This window comes from Narcine bancroftii, chromosome 3 (genome assembly GCF_036971445.1).
Source record: "Narcine bancroftii isolate sNarBan1 chromosome 3, sNarBan1.hap1, whole genome shotgun sequence".
NCBI classification, from domain to species: domain Eukaryota; kingdom Metazoa; phylum Chordata; class Chondrichthyes; order Torpediniformes; family Narcinidae; genus Narcine; species Narcine bancroftii.
The window spans coordinates 45,760,265-45,778,037 of record NC_091471.1 but is presented as its reverse complement, the minus strand read 5'-3'; the positions used below and the strand labels follow the sequence as shown (position 1 = coordinate 45,778,037).

The window sequence follows — 17,773 nt, the reverse complement described above, 5'->3', positions numbered from 1 at the left end:
TTTTCTTTAATCCGGATTTAAGTTTGTCAGTTGTGAAAAGAAGAAAGGAATTTAATCCTGCAAAATCTGTTCTTTGGAAAAAGGGATATAAATTCTCCCTTTATACCCAGCCATACTTGAAGTGTTTTCTGGAGAAAATCAATCACATTTCTTTACATATGAAGATGAAACTTTGGAGTTTGCAAATTCTCTTCCAAATCTTAGTAAAATCAATGTATGGATGCTCAGAGCCAGACTTCTCAGAAAAATTTGACAGGTCGATTTGAGAGAGAGAAAATTGAACAGATGACAGAACAACAAGAGATGGTGGTGACTGATAAGGATCAAGCGAATAAAGTTCTTGAAGAAGCTTATCATACGTTTAAATGAGCTGTTTGATTAATCTATATTCTGTCCAGTGGTGGCATATTTTTTGCCTTCCCCTTCCGTAGCCAAGTACCAACTTGTGGCGAAGGCCACTTCCTGCACGGTAGTGGGAATTAGTACTGATCCTTTTTTGTGGGGGGGGGGGGGCGGGTTTCTTTTTTTCTTTGGTCTAGAAATGTCAAGTTTAAATGAATGTTTTATGGAGTTGGGGTCCAGCGGGATGGGTGGTGAGAGTTCTCTGGTGTTTGGACCTAAGTAATGATGGATAAAAATCAATTCAAATTTGTAACCTTTAATATAAATGTGCTTAATTATAAAATTAAGAGAAAAAATGTTTTGGCATATATTAAATGTGTTTCTTGTTAAAAAGCAATATCAACTTTCAATTTTTTTAACAGAAAAAGAACATCAAAAATTACCTTTCCTTTAGAGAATGGGAGAGAAAAGGGATCAAAAGAATAGAAAATTGTTTTTTGGGAAATAAATTATTATCTTTTGAACAAATGAAGTACAAATATGGTATAACTCAATGTTTACATACCACCAACTGAAAACCAACTTAAAGGACAAATTGGGAAGCAGGCTGAGGTTACCAGAAGGAAGCAATTTTGAATATGTGATTACAGACACAATGATAATTAAAAGATTTATAACAAACATGTACATCAAACTGCAAGAGAAAGAGAATGAGAAAACAAGCTGCAAACCCAAACAAAAATGGGAACAAGATCTAAACATAAAGAATGAAACATGGGAAAAGCTATGCTCCGAACTATGAGAAATACAATAAACACGAGGTTACGCATGATACAATATAATTGGTTACACAGGCTATATACCACACCCCAAAAGTTAAATAAATGGGACCCAACAGTATCAGACAGATGTTTTCACTGTAAGGAGGAAACGGGAACAACAGTACATGCAATTTGGGCATGTGAGAAAGTGGAAAAGTTTTTGGAAGATCTAAATCAGGTATTAAATAAAATCACAAAAAGCAACATATCAAAAAATCCAGAGATCTTTCTTCTAAGTAATATAAGAAGTAAAGAACTTGGACTCGATTTGGATGGAGCACAAAAAAGATTTGTTATGATAGCCTTAGCTGTAGCAAAAAAATGTATTATATCAACCTGGAAATTAGAAGATAGCCTGAGAATACAGCAATGGTACATAGAAATGAATAAATGTATTCCATTGGAAAAAAATAACATATAATTTAAGAAATAACATCACAGTATTCGAACAAATTTGGGAACCGTACATGGAAAACAACGGAGAAATCGTACCGCAGACCTCCACCACCTAAAATGACAGAAGGAGAAGAAGACGAAATGAACTGACCCAGTGTGTAAAAGTAGAAGACACAAATTTCTTGTTTATTTTCATTGTGTGATGACATTGTTTAATGGGTTTAATGTATCATATAGGTTGAACATTGAGTGGGTGGGGAGGGGGTGGGAAGGAGGGAGGGAAGGTAGGGGGGGAAGGTGAGAAAATGACTGTGTATATTCAAGAGGGAAATGTTTGTGTGTATTTTGGTCAGTATGGTTCATAGTGTGAAAAATAAAAAAAATTAAAAAGAGATTGGGTTGATCAAGTGGTGGCTTCTTTGTTCAATTCTAAAGCAAGAGGAGTTGCTATTTTGATTAATAAGATTCAGCCTGTGCTTATGGATCCTGATGGGAGATTTGCTTTGGTAAATTGTTAAATTTATTCAGAGATGCAGACACTTATGTCTAGATATAATGTGGATGTTGAGAGATTTATTCATGATTCTTTTATACATCTTGTTGAGGCACACAAAAAGATTTTAATTGGAGGAGATTTTAATCGTTGTCTTGATCCAATTTTGAATAAATATCAGAAACCACTAACTGGAAAGGCAAACTCCATAAAAAATCTTGACTTTGATAAAGGATTAAAATTTGATAGAGATTTGGTAGAATCCAAAGGAAAAGGATTTTTTTTTATTCTTACAGGTATAACTCTTATTCGAGAATAGATAAGTTTTTAACGTTGGCACAGTTACAAGTAAGAGTTATGCATGCAGAATATAAAGCTAGGATTTTATCTGATCATTCATCACTTTTGATGTCGTGTAAAATTTCTGAAAAGGAAAAATTGTTTTAGGTGGAGATTTAATTCTACATTGTTGAAAAGAGTAGATTTTTGTGAATTTATCAGGAATAATTCTGTAAATAATAAATTTATTTTATGGGATCCTTTGAAAGCTTATTTGAGGTCAGCTAATAAGTTATTCAGCGAAAATTAAAAAGGATTGTTAAAGAATTAGATTGTTTGAAGAAAGAAATAGAAAATTTGGAAAAAGATTTGCAGAAAAATGCTTCCGAGAAAAAAAAGGGAAAATATAATAAAGAAAAATTTTTATTATAATTCAATGGAGACTTATAGAACTAAAAAAATAATTGAGAAAACTAAACCAAAAGTATTAGGAATTGGGGCAAAGAGCACAAAGTTTTGGCTTGGCAATTGAAGGCAGAACAAACTTCAAGGACAATTTATACTATTAAAAAGAATACTAATAAGATTACATAAACCCCAAGAAATAAATGATTATTTTAAAGATTATTATTTTAACGTATATAGATCTCAGTTTTATACAGACAATATTAAAATTGATAAATTTTTATTTAAGATTAATTTACCTGTTTTGAATCCACAAGAACAGAAAGATTTAGATGCTCCATTTATGTTAAGAGATTATTGAAGCTCTTAATTCTTTGCAAAGTGTTATGTCACCAGGAGAGGATGGATTTTATAAGAAATTTAAAGATTTATTGATACCTCCTTTTATAGAGGTACGATTTCTCCGTTGTGTTCCATGTTCGGTTCCCAAATTTGTTCGAATACTGTGATGTTATTTCTTAAATTATATGTTATTTTTTCCAATGGAATACATTTATTCATTTCTATGTATCATTGCTGTATTCTCAGGCTACTCATTCTCTACCAGAGTCTTTTTGAAAAGCAATTAATACTGTTATGCCAAAGAAAGATAAAAATTTGTTGAAAACTGAATCATATAGGTCAATATTGTTACTAAATTATAGCTAAAGCTTCAGCAAATAGAATGGTTAGACATTTACCAAATTTAAATCACATGGATCAAACTGGTTTTGTTAAAGAGCACCATTCAGCTGATCAAGTTGCTAGATTGATTAGTTTATGACAGATGCCTCAAAACAAGGGTGATATAGCAGTAGCAGTAACTTTAGATGCTGAGAAAGCCTTTGATAAATTAAAATGGAATTATTTACTTAAGGTGTTATGAAAATTTGGTATTGGATCTATATTTATTAATTGGGGTAAAACTTTATATAAAATCCCTCTGCTGTGTATGTGACTAATGGACAAATTTCTTTTACTTTTCCATAAACTAGATCAAGTGACAAGGATGCCCTTTATTTCCTGCTTTGTTTGTTTTAGCAATTGAACCTTTAGCAAAGTTAATAAGACAAGATTCTAATTTTAAGGCGATAAAAGTCAGACAAGAGGAATACAAAATTAATTTATTGCTGACTATGTTTTGGTATTACAGATCCTATAAGTTCTTTCCATCAATTATATACAAGATGAGAAGAATATGGTGAAATATAAAGTTAATTGGGACAAAAGTGAAATTATGTCTTTGGTTAAAGGAGATTATATTCAGTGTAAAGAATCTGCTGGATTTAAGTGGTCATATAATGGAATTAAATATTTATGGATTAAAGTTGATAATGATTTAAACAATTTATCCCAAACTCATTTCCTCTCCTGCAATTACAAAGCAAAAATCATGGTGAGGTGAAGAAATCATTACCAACATCTTGATCAATTTTAGCTCCTAATGAGGTAATTTTACCTCATCACCATTTTCCTGCACAAATATCACAACCCTTGATTCTATTAACATTCAAACATGTTCGTCTCAATCTTAAATATACTCAGCGAATGAGCTTCCATGCCCCATTCCATTCGAGACTTCCAAAGATTTAGTACATTCTGGCACAGTATCAGCTTCTGATACTGAGAAAAAATATCTTCCCATCTCAATAAAAATGGCAGACCCCTATCATAGGCAGCCATTCAAGGGAATCTTTATTCCCACATCTACCAAGGCTTGCTTATCTCTCCCAACTCTAAATCACCAAATGTCACTGTTTCTAAATTATCAGAATATTTATCAATTTGTACTCAACAAATGTAATCCAACAAAAAAAAAGGCTGTTTCCAACAATCCTATCTCATCTTGTCCCCAAGTCACTAATTCTGTTCTCTTCTTGCAATCAGTCCAAATGAAGCAACTCCAAAATGAGCTTTGGATCAAGAACAGGTATCTCCAACTATACAGCAATTTTCACCAACACATCATCACCCAACTCCATTCTCTTTTCCTTCCTCGAATGCTAAAATTCTTATCCATGTTTTATTACATCACAGCACAAGTATTCACCTTATAAACTATAGCCCAGTTCCAGCAAAATAATCTCAATTTTAACATTACAATTCCTTCCTTGGAGTCACAGCAAACATCTCTGAACATAGAACACAGCAGTACAGGCCCTTTGGCCCTCGATGTTGTGCCAACCCATATATTCCATCCATGTGCATGTCTTGGAGTCTTTTTAATGCCCCTAATGTTTCAGCCTCCACCACCATTCCTAGGAAGGCATTCCAGGCACCCACAACTCTCTGCATAAAAAAATTACCCCTGATGTCTCCCCTCAACTTCCCTCCCATCACTTGGTACACATCCTCTGGTGTTTGCTATTCCTGCCCTGGGAAACAGTCACTGGCTGTTCACCCTACCTCGGCATCTCATAATCTTGTAGACCATTATTCAGTCTCCTTTCGTCCTTCTATATGCCAAAGGAAAAAAAAAATCCCAACTCAGTTAACCTTGCCTCTTAAGAAAGTCTCCTCTGCACCCTCTCCATAACTTCCACATCCTTCTTGTAATGAGGTGACCACAATACTCAAGTCCGGTCGCACCAGAGATTTGGACAGTTGCAACATGACCTCTCTTGAACTCAATTCCCCTTTTAATGAAGCCCAACATCCCATAGGTCTTAACTATCCTATCAACGTGTGCAGTAACATTGAGGGATGGGTGCATTTGGACCCCATCCACACTCTTAAGTAACCAACCAATAACCCTATTCTCAGCCTTCTGGTTCGTCCTTCCAAAATGCAGTTCTCAACTCCACCCCCATAATCTTTCAAAAACCTGAAATACTAGCTCCAGTTCTTTTTCCAGAGATGCTGCCTACATTGCTGTTTGAACCGCATTCTGTATTTATTTCAGATTCCCATTATATCCAGTTTTCTGTCCTTCACTTCCAAAAATATTCCGTGTTGACCCCATGAATATCTGGAAGTGTCAAGTTCCCTTGGCACTTTCCCTTTCTGAGATGATTCGTCTCTTTCTTCCTTGGGGAAAGAAACGCACCCTGAGCAAGCTTCTGCTTCCCCAGCTGTGGCTCCTCTGAAACACCTGTGATATTAAAAAGGAATTATACAATTTGCTCTTGGGTCTTTGGAAAAGGCCTGGGGCTTTCAGACAGAGGGTCTACCGGCAATAGCAGAACGCCAGACCAACTTACGAAGCGAAGTGGCAAAGAGATGAGTTTTGAATGCATTCTTTTTCATTTGTATCCTGAACGAGCAAATAAATCCGCGCTGACGACGTGCAAATTTGAGTAAATTCCAGTTACTAGCAGTCATCAAGGACAGGCTAGCGCAAAATATTAAGCAATGCACTTCTAGCAGATCCCAGCCATGCGAATTCCTGTCATGGGAGCCAAGAAAGGCCCTGCTCCCACCGTCGGCATTTCCAAAATCACACTGAACATGGCACGCATGAGAGAACTCTGACAGAGGAGTCACTCCGAGTTCCCTCATTCTGCTGGGATAATCACTCGCTGACTGTCGTATTCACTCACCTCCCCTCCCTCTTGCTGCTTCCCTTCTATCTCACTCCATCTTCCGACGCCCACACGGGATCAGCGGCACTCCGCGGAACAGCGTTGCCTGCCGCAGGCCAGTCCCAGTCTGAGGACTGACTCCGCCCACAGCTCCCCCTGCAGCAACCTCATGTTACTGCACCACTCAGCAGGTGCAGCAAGGGTGAAGAGATATCACTGACGTTTCGGGCCTGAGCCCTTCCTCAAGGTGTGGGGTGTCCAAACCAAAGGGGGGGGGGAGGTGATGGTGAGGGTGGGAGGTGATGGGGAGGGGGTGGTGAGGGTGGGAGGTCATGGGGAGGGGGTGGTGAGGGTGGGAGGTGATGGGGATGGGGGGTTGGTGAGGGGAGGTGGTGAGGGTGGGAGGTGATGGGGACGGGGGTTGGTGAGGGGAGGTGGTGAGGGTGGGAGATGATGGGGAGGTGAGGGTGGGAGATGGGGTGGTGAGGGTGGGAAATAATGGGGAGGGGGTTGGTGAGGGTGAGAGATGATGGGGAGGGAGTTGGTGAGGGTGAGAGATGATGGGGAGGGGGTGGTCAGGATGGGAGGGGTGGTGAGGGTGGGAGGTGATGGGGAGGGGGGTGGTGAGGGTGGGAGATGATGGGGAGGGGGTAGTGAGGGTGGGCGGTGATGGGGAAGGGGGGTGGTGAGGGTGGGAGATGATTCGGGAGGGGGTGGTGGTGGTGGGGAGAACTCCAGGCTGGGTGGAGAGATGAAGTAGTAACTGGAATAACTAGTTAAGGAGGGGGAACTCTCTCGGCTAGGTGGTGAGAGAAAGGAAATAGGAACTGGAATAACTAGTGAAAGTGGTGGGGGGGTGGGGGGAAGGCAAGCTGATTAGTGGAATACAGTTTTCATGCCCTGGGGTTGTAGAGTGCCCAGACGAAAAATGAGGTATTGTTCCTCCAATCTGCAGGTGGTCAGAGTGGGATAGTGTGAAAGACCATGGACAGATTTGAGATTGAGAGTGTGACTTAGAATTGAAATGGTGGACTATGAGCAGGTCGCTTTTTTGCAGACAGAGAGGAGGTGCTGGGTGAAGCGATCTCCTAATCTGCAATTGGCCTCTTCGATGTAGAGAAGGGTGCACCAGATGCAGTAAATGAGTTCTTTGGAGGCACAAGTGAAGTATTGCTTCACCTGAAAGGTCTGTTTGGGACCCCAGACCATGGTGAAGGAGGAGGTGTTGGTGCAAGTATTACACCTCCTACGACCACAGTGGAAGTTGCTGGGGGAGCGATGGCTAGGGAGGGAAGAGGGCACAAGAAAGTCACGGACGGAGCAGTCCCTATGGAAGATTGAAAGGAAAGGAGAAGGAAAACTGTGTCTGGTGGTGGGGTCCTGTAGTAAGTGCCAGAAAATCCGGAAGATAATGTGTTGGATGCAGAGGCTGGTGGGGAAGTTGGTGAGGACTAGGGGGATTCTGTGTTTATTGTTTCTAGGGTGGGGGGGCTAGGGCAAATGACCAGGGAATGGAGAAGATGTGGGTGTGGGCGGAATTAATAGTGGTGGAGGGAAAGCCACGTTTGTGGAAGGCAGACATTTCAGAAGCTCTAGACTGGAAGACCTCATCTTGGGAGCAGATGCGACGGAGACGGAGAAATTGAGAGAAGGGGATGGAGTCCTTGCAGGAGACAGGGTGTGAGGACGAGTAGTCCAGGTAGTTGTGGGAGTTAGAGGGTTTGTAATAGATGTCCTGAGATGGAGACAGTGAGATTCAGAAAAGGGAAGAGTATAATCGGAGATGGACCAGGTGAGTTTGAGGTCCAGATGTAAATTGGCCGTGAAATTGATGAAATTGACAAGCTCATCGTGGGTGCATGAGGCCACCCTGATGAAGATGGGGTGGTGCAGTTCGGGGACTCTGACGTCTTGGAGGAGGTGGAGGATGTGTGAGGTGAGGAGGGATTGAACTAGGGGAGAAAAGTTGGAGTCAAGGTAGGATGAAATTAGTTCCGTGGGGCAAGAGCAAACAGAGACAATGGGTCTAACTGGATTGTTGGTTTTATGTACCTTAGGTAGAAGGTAGAAACGGCTGGTGCAAGGATGAGAGACAATGAGGTTGGTGGCCATGGTGGGGAAGTGCCTAGAGTCGATTAAGTGAGAGATGGTGTTGGAGAAGTGGCTTGATGGGTGATGGTGGGGTCCTGTGAGAGGGGTTGATAGGAGGAAGTGTCTGACAGCTGTCGACTGGCCTCAACCAGGTAGAGGTCAGTGCGCCAGACTACAACAGCACCACCCATGTCTGTGGGTTTGATAGCATGGTTAAGGTTGTTGCGGAGAGAGTGGAGGGTGGAGCGTTCTGAGGAGGTTGGAGTAGGAGAGGGGAGTAGTGAAGTTGAGATGGTTGATGTCCCGGTGGCAGTTGGAGATTAAAACGGTCCAAAGCAGGCAACTGGCCAGGAGGAGGTGTCCAGGAGGAGGAAGAAGAGGTCTACTACTGCTGCCCACAAACCCGCGACATGGAGGATATCCTCTTAACAATGAATCACACTTCAAATGTTGGAAGTTTCAATTGCTACCTACCCAAGGCCTCAAGACTGATCCCCTTTCCATTTATCTGAATACAAAGTGAAACAACTATCGTTTTAGTTGTCGTCAACAAAATAAATAATGTAAATAAAGCACAAAACTCTGCAGACACAGTGGTTGAAGCAAAAACACAATGCTGGAAAACTCAGCATGTCAAACAATGTACTTTATAGAGCAAAGACAAAGATACACACTGTAACCAACATTTCAATTTTGAGCCCTTCATCAAGGTATGAAGGGCCTGATTATGCCCTAATGAAGGGCTCAAGTCCAAAACACTAGTTATGTATCATTCTCTTTGCTCGATAAGGTGCATTGTTTGACCTGCTGAGTTTCTCCAGCATTGAGGCACACCACCCTCGCCTCGATGCGGAGAATCAGTGGCAACCTGCCTGTTGAATCCTGAGGTTAAACAAAGTCAACACTCTTAGGTTGAGTTCAAATATGCTCAGTCTTTATACCACCATTCCTTTTTTTTTACTCCCTCATAATTGTGTGCAATATGCCAGCCATTACAGTCGATAACCAATCTATATTATCATGCAAGGCATTATAGTCGATAACCAAACTCTAATATCTATCACTATGACATCCTTCCCTTATCAAATAAAAAAGATCATCAAATAAATGAATGATGTTTAAACTACTTTTAAAACAGTCAACTATGGAAACTGATGATTTTTGATGCCAATATCAACTTCAATTTCCAAATCACATATTTTTCTGGATGATTTACAAAACACAGATTTCCAAACCATAAAATACAAAGTTCTCCACGCTACTACATCATGAAGTTTTGAAATCTCCTGGGTGCTTGTCACAGACGTTGCGGTCTATCTCCTGGCATTGTCTGTCCTGCTCAGTTTGTCTACCACCTTGATGCTGGTTTCCAGTAGTTTCTCCTTCCAGCTGGTGCATTCCAGGTCCATCAAGCTGGTCAGCTCAGCTCTGCTCTCTCGCAGTTCCGACTGGTGTTGACACCACTGGAGCGTTGCATCGATAATACTTTTTCACAAGTGATGCGTTTCTGTCATAAGTAACAACTTCTGGTGACTGGACCGTCACCTGATTTCGTTCTCTGGACCGCACAATATATGGTTGGGGAATAAACGGTGTGTCCATTTTATTCTGACTTTCTTTCCTCACCAGTACCTCATCCCCTGGTATTACATCTGAAGGTCTGGCATTCCTTTCCATGTCCGCATAGAGTTTTGTTACCCCTTTTCTTTCAGCATCACGCTCTTCCACTTCTTGGTCATTCACAATGTCAACCACCAGTGCTATTTCGGTTCTGATCTTTCTTCCGAACAATAGTTCTGCTGGACTTTTTTCCTATGATGCTATGTGTTGTCGCTCTCTATGTTGCTACGTAAGTCAAAAATGTTTCTTTCCAGACCTTGCCTTCTGCTTGAGCCATTCTCATTCTTTTCTCCAGTGACTGATTCTGACATTTAACTTCTCCATTGGTCTGTGGCCACTTTGGTGGTATACACCATTGGTTCTCACAAATTCTCAGAATATCTCTGAAATTAATTGAGGTCCATTGTCTGAATACAAAGTCACTGGTAAGCCGTGTCTGGCAAAGATCTCCATCAGTGCTGCGATAGTCTTTTCTGCTGTAGTTGATTTCATTATGTCATATTCATAATATCTGCTGTAATAGTCGACAACCACCATAATCAACTCTCCAGTTGGGAACGGGCCCAAGAAGTCGACTGCAATATCCTCCCATGGTCCTGCTGGTAGCAGTGTGCTTCGTATTGGTTCAGGTGGGTTACGTCTGCTTGACACCTGAAACCCATGAATGATCTCACATTTATTTCCATTCCTGACCACCAAACTTTTGTACAGAGATTTTGTTTTGTCCCAACAACTCCCAAATGTTGCTCATGAGCAGTGCTACCATCCTCCCTCTTAATTTCTGTGAAATGACAAATCCGTTTCCCCGTGCACAGTTCATCTCTGATGGCCACATAGATTTTGTTTTGACAGCTGTTCCTGTAGTGTCCTGTTAGACAGAACCAGACACACACAAGGTAAAGACTATACTACAGACTTTAATCAACAAAGACTTCCACGGAGCCAGGCTGGCTGTTGCTGCAGTAACTCTTGAGTGAGACTTTGGAGGCCAGAGGGTGATTGACACCCGACCGGGTGAGGCTTGATCCATTCAGGTCAACTGTTTGACAGCCGGCCAGGTGTTGTCCTGACCCCCTTACACTACTGCAGGTAGAGAGGTTTCCCCCGAGAAGCGGTGTGGCAAGATGGCATAGAGGGAAGATGTGCAATTCTACCTTACCCCAGTTAGACATAAATACCTGATTTTAAAACCTGTAAAAGTTGTTAAAAATAGTATTTACAGACTTTGGAATAGTGGAGGATTCAAATGGGTACAAACGTGAAGAAATCAAAAACTCCGTTTCAGAAGAAATTACCCTATAAAAGTATTGAAGAATTGAGGTCTACCTACCAAGTTGAAGCCATGGAGTCGTTGACTGGAGTTCCCAAGCCTCAAAGGACCCCTGCTCGGCTGAGTATTACACCGGCGCCAATCGCGCGTCCACAAGATGGCACCGGTTCTGTGATGAGCTCGGTCAGCCCTGACTCATGCTCCTGTGAGCCCGGGCACGCGGGCAGATCGGCTGAGCGGGGACAGATGCGTGAGCCCACAGTAATGCCTGGTGGTCTAGGGGCCTGCAGTGTAGTGTCAGAAGTCACACCTGCGCGGTCGATGATCCTTCCGGGCGTGTGCGGTGCATCGTGAGTTCGAGATTTACTAGAGAAAGTGTGGGCTGTGGGGGAACCCGAAAAACGGTGGACTGATGAGGTCGGCACGCTGTCGACGGGTATCCAGACCCGCAGCCGCACTGGAAGAGGAAACATTGTGTCAGAAGAGGAGAGCCCAGCGTTATTGGAATCAACACAGGAAGAATATGTGGAGACTGGGGCCAGAGAAGATAGGCCTCAAGGGGAAGTGGTGGAACCTGTACAATATTGGAAGGGATTGCTCATCAAATGGAAAACATGTCAATGCAGATATCTACTCTGATAAATCAAGGATTTATGGAAGTGAAAACTACTATGTGTGAAGAGATTACCTCTATGAAGAAAGATATGACTGTAATTAAAGATAACATTAGTAGATGTATAAAAACAGTGGACACTGTACAGGATAATTTTTTTTTAATTTGAAAAGCTTTTTTCGAATGTAAGAACCAAGTGGATTGTAATAGAGAAAAAATGGAAAAAGTGGAGGATTCTTTTGTGGATTGGGGGAATTCAGAAGAAGGAATTACTGAAGAAGATTGACTCATTAGAAGGTCAAAGAAATAATGTAAAAATAGTAGGTCTCCCAGAAGATATGGAAGGTTCAGATCCAGTAAAGTTTTTTAAGAAATGGATTCCTGAGGTACTAGGCAAGGAATTTTTTCCGGATGGTTTAGAGTTGGATCGAGCGCATAGAGCATTGAGGTAAAAACCATTTCCACGTCAACCATCGAGGGCAGTTTTGATTAGTTGTTTGAAATATCAAGATAGAGAAATTATATTACGAGTTGTGGTGGAGAAGGCACGGCAAAATCAGACTCCAATGATGGTTCAAAATAACAGAGTGTTCTTCTATGCAGATTTGAGTCAAGAAATTATTAGAAGGCACTGAGAATTTAATTCAGCTAAAGAAGTGTTGTTGTGAAAAGGTTATAAGTTTGCCTTTCGTTACCCGGCTGTACTTAAAGTTTTTTATGGAAATTTTCAGTCTCAATTTTTTGAAAATGATCATGATGCATTAATTTTTACTAATTCGTTGCCAGATTTGTGAGGAAATGGTCAGTTGCCATTATCATTGCCTAAAAGGAGGGTAAATGGAAAGAATGGAAAGAAGATTGAATTGACGCAAAGTCTTGATATTGAAGACCCAGAACAATCATTGGGATTGGAATCGCTGGGTTGAATATGTCTGAATAATTATTTTGTGGAAGTCTGATTGGGGGGAGGGGGTGGATGACATTAAGACCTGATAGTCATCTGCCACTAGTGGGTGGTTATGGTAAGATTAATTTATTTGCGGACGATGTGTTGGTCTATTTGACAAAACCGGAGCAGTCTTTGAAATATTTGCAAGATTGCTTGCTGAAATTTGGGGAGTTATCTGGATCTAGATAAGAGTGAAATATTACCAGTTGGGGAAGGAGACTATTCGGAATATAAAAATATTATAAAATTGAAATGGTCAGATAGAATTAAATGTTTGGGAGTAACAGTAAATATCTTTATATAAATTAAATTATGTTCCTTTATTAAAAAGGATTAAAATGGATTTGATTCAATGGAAAGATCTTCCGTTAACACTAATTGGTCAAGTGAATTGTATTAAAATGAGTATTTTTCCTCGAATCCAATATTTGTTTCAGTCAATACCTTGTTTACTTTCAAAGAGTTTCTTTCAGGATTTGAATAGCATGGTACGGGAATTTTTATGGAAGAGGAAATTAGCACAAGTAGCTTTACGTGGAAAGATGCATTGGGTGGTCTTCAATTACCTCATTTTCAAAATTATTATGAAGCAGCTCAGTTGAAATTTGTTAGTAGATTGATGGATATGGACCAAGTTGGGCGAAAGTGGAAATGGCTTATATTTCTGAAGTTGAGGTACATCATTTCATATTTAAATGGAATATGAATTTATTGCGGGAATGTGATATGCCGGTATTAAAACACTGTTAAAGATATGGGGTAAAAGAAATATGGTTTTAGGGTCGAAGAGTAAACTATCAATTCAAACTCCGTTATACCATAATCAACTTATTTCCTTTTCAATGTTTAATTATCATTTAAAGAGATGGAATTCTAAGGGTATAAAGATAGTTCAAGATTGCTTTAACCAATTGAGGGATAAATTTGATATATCTGTAAATTCTTTATTTGTGTACTATCAACTCAGAGCTTTGATAAAAGATAATTATGGTAAAGAGATGAATTTACCTATGTTGACGAAATTTGAGTCTTTGATTTCCTCTGTACCAAAGAAAGGTTATATTTCAGATATGTATCAATTGTTACAAGATAGTATGGATAAACCGGAATGGGAGAAATCTCGGCTTAAATGGGAAAGTGATTTAACATATTTTTCCTGAAGACAATTTGGAGGTTATGTGTCACAACTGTGTAACTAAATTGACGAATGTAAGATATAGAATGGTTAATTATAATTGTTTACATCAGTTATATTTGACTCCAGAGAAATTGAAAAAGTATGGGTTGAGCAATTTGGATTCTTGTTTTCGATGTGGACTATGTACTGGAATTTTTTTGCATACTGTTTGGTCTTGTGTTAAAGTACAACCATTTTGGGAAGGAATTAGATTGGTCTTGGGAAAATTATTTAAGATTAAATTACCACTAGACCAGTTGATTTTTTTGGGGGGTTATATGGTTTCTTTGAAGGGATTGGGGTTGGATAAATTTCAAATTGCATTTGTACATTTAGCGTTATCTGTAGCACGAAAATGTGTAGCTAGTACTTGGAAAGATAATGTAGAGATTAATATAGTACCTTGGCATAATGAATTGAGAGCTTGTATTCCATTGGAAAAAATTACATGTAACTTGCATGATAATTATTCCTTCTTTGTTAATATGTGGTCTTCTTATTTGGAATATATGAATTTGAAAATACTTTGAAATATTCTGTATATTCTATATATTCTGTTTTATTTTTGTATTTGTCTCCCCTTAAGGGAGCTGGCTGAATGGCTGGGTCTAAAAATTTCTTTCTGTTATTTAATTGTATTTTGTTTTTTAAAAAAATCTTTTAAATAAAATTTGGAAAAAAAAGAAAAAAAAACAGGTTTCCCCCTGCAGCAGGCCAGCGGTACACTCCTGCAGGTACAGAGGTTGCCCCCTGCAGTAGGCCGGTGGTGTACCAGCACAGTTCCAGTCACCGTTGTTGATCCGATCCCTAATGTCCATCAGTTCTGGGTCCATGCACGGTTCCTCCTCGATCTCCCTAGTTTGTACTGCCCAAGGTGTAGCATTCACCACAACAACTCTCATGAATGATTCAGCCTCCATCTCCAGCGTTGAGATCTTTACCCCATCGTCTTTCAGCAACCTTGATAGTGAATCAGCAATATTGTTTTTCGCTGCTATGTAAATCACCCTGTAGTGATATTGTTGTAGTCTCAGGATCCATCTTTCAATTCTAGCAATTCTAGAGATCAATTCTTTGATCTCGGAGAATAAATGGCTTCCAGTGGTCAGTGGACAGTGAAGAGCTGGAACTCTATGCCACATAGATAAGCATGGAAATGTTCGCAGGCCTGTACGAGTCCCAGGGCCAACTTCTCAGTCTGTAAATAATGTCTTTCAACATCAGTAAGTGACTTGCTCGCATATGCAATTTCCCCTTGCTTCTGAACTTGGACTGCTTCTATTCCCACTGGACTGGCATCAGATATGAGTTATGTCTGAGCCTTTGGATCAAAATATCCCAATGTGCGTGCACTTATCAGGCTCCTTTTCAATTTCTGAAATGCCTTCCTTTGGTCAGGTCCGTACACAAAATGAGCATTTTTCTGTGTTGGCCTCCTCAGTGGTTCTACAATAGTTGCTAGATTTAGTATGAACCTGGCACAAAAGTTCACTAGGCCCAGGAAGCTCCTCGCTTCTGTTGCATTCCTTGGTTCTCGAACCTCTGCAACTGCCTTGATTTTAGTTTTGGTTGGATTGATACCTTCACTAGTCAGCTTGTGACCCATGAACACCCAGCAAACATTTGTCTGCATTCACTGTCAATCCAGCATATCTCAACTAGGCTAATGTCTGTCTAAGTCTTTCATCATGTTCTTCACGTGTGGCACCATGGACTATTATATCATCTGAGACATTAGCTGTGCCTGGAACTCTTTGGATCACTTTGTGGATTTCATGTTGATAGATCTCTGGAGCAGCATTTACAGCAAATAGTAACCTCTTGTATCTAAACAATCCACAATGTGTGACGAATGTAATGTGTTTTCCTTGACTCTGGCTCTAGTTCTAGCTGATGGAAACCCCATTTCAAATCCAACTTTGAGAAGACTTTGCTTGTCATTAGTTCCTGTAGAACTTCCTCCACTGTAGGAATGGGATGCCTTACCCTCACTACTGCTTTGTTTGCTCTCCTCATATTAATACATCTCTGGGTTTCGGGGCTACAACGACTGGCTGACCCAAGGTGTTGGTTCCTCCATTGGTTCAGTTATGTCTTGTTGGATAGGTTTGTGTATTTTTGCTTCTACTTTCTCCTTCAGCCCAAATGGTGTCCTTCTCATGGGTTTGTGCTACTGACCTGACCTCTGGATCTATTTTTTGTTTGATCTGCCTGTCCCTTAGTTTTCCAAATCCTTCAAAAACTGACCGGAATTCCTCCTTCAGATCAATATAGGATTGCACTGAGTTCACATTCAGGCCTATACGTAATACAACCATTGCCTGCACCGTCTCCCTACTCAGTAGAGGTTCCCCTCATTCCTCTATGACAACAAACTCTGCCATCATGATTGGTGGTGTAAGATTACTCTGGACATCCACCTGCACCTCTGCTGTAAAGCATCTAATTGTTTGAAGCGGCTTCAAAGAGGTGTATGGAAACAACTTTATCTTACATATTGTACATTTTAACTTTTTCTTTTTCAGTTCCTCCCACAATACTTTGTTTATGATTGTTGGTGTCACTCCTACTGTCCACCATGATGTCAACCTTCACACCTCCAATCACTACTGGCACCTTTGCATTTGCATGTTTATTGTTAATGGCAAAAGCATATTTTGTCTCAGTTTGTTTCTTCTGATCATCATCACATGTACATTCACGAGCCATTTTCAACATGACGTACATTTTGTCTACCCTTCGGCCTACATCCACCTCTCATCCCCCTTATTCCTCCACAATTATTTGTATGTCCAGGTTCACCTATTGCCTGGGTTGGGGTTCTGCATGTCTTGACAAAATGGCCGGACAGCACAAATCCTTGCCAAAATGTCCAATATTGCCACATTGATAACATTCACAACCACATTCCGAATAACTAATGTGCTTACCATGTTCCTGTCCTTTGCTTGCGGCAGTAAATATGAACTTGACCAGAATATGCGCCATCATGTCCAACTGGGGAACCATCCAATTTCATCGTTTGAAACTGAGTTTCCACTACTTCAAATGCTGCTGCTATTGTCACTGTTTCTGCCAGTATGAGTGTTGCACCTTTCTCCAACAACTTATGTCTCAAATGGTTTGATGTACAACTTTGTACCACCTGATCTCGAATCTGGTTTTCCAAATCTGCTCCATAATTGCAACCTTCATCTGCCTTCCTGAGTCGTGTGACTAATAGAGCAATGCTTTCCATGTCACTCTGTTTAATCTCTTGAAAGATATGATGTTGGAATGTGGCATTTGATTCCACAACAAAATACTTTTTCAAGGTGTCAACAGCCCTGTTATAATCAGCTTTGTTCCCCATGTCAGCCAGCGTCTTGAAAATCTGCATTGCAGCCCCAGCAGTAGACAAGAGTAGAGCCCTCCGTGTAAGCTCTGCCGACATTGCCCCATCAACAAATATGCTATCGGCATATGAATCAAACACTTCGTACCAAGCCACCCAGTGAGCACTAACTCTGCTTCTCCATTTTGGTCTAATGGAGACAAACCTTTAATTCCTGTGGCTTCAATTCCTCCAAATGCCATATTTTCTCCTGTGCAGCTAAATATCAAGAATCTCAGTTCATCCTTGTCACCAATGTTGAATCCTGATGTCAAACAAAGTCAACGCTTAGGTTGAGTTCAAGTATGCTCAGTCTTTATTCCACTATTACTGTTTTTTACTCCCTCATAGTTGTGTGCAACATGCCAGACATTACAGTCGATA

General features: G+C 40.5%; 1 protein-coding gene across 4 annotated transcripts in view; it reads right to left on the bottom strand.

The window, feature by feature from the left end:
* The window catches only part of LOC138757131 (WD repeat-containing protein 7), a 686,960-nt gene extending 680,551 nt beyond the window's left edge, over window positions 1-6,409 (bottom strand). For all 4 annotated transcript variants that reach the window (XR_011353355.1, XM_069923947.1, XM_069923949.1 and 1 more), the window contains exon 1: window positions 6,315-6,409. The gene's annotated coding sequence lies outside the window, so the exon portion shown is untranslated. The remainder of the gene's footprint in view (window positions 1-6,314) is intronic.
* Between the last annotated feature and the right edge of the window lie 11,364 nt (window positions 6,410-17,773).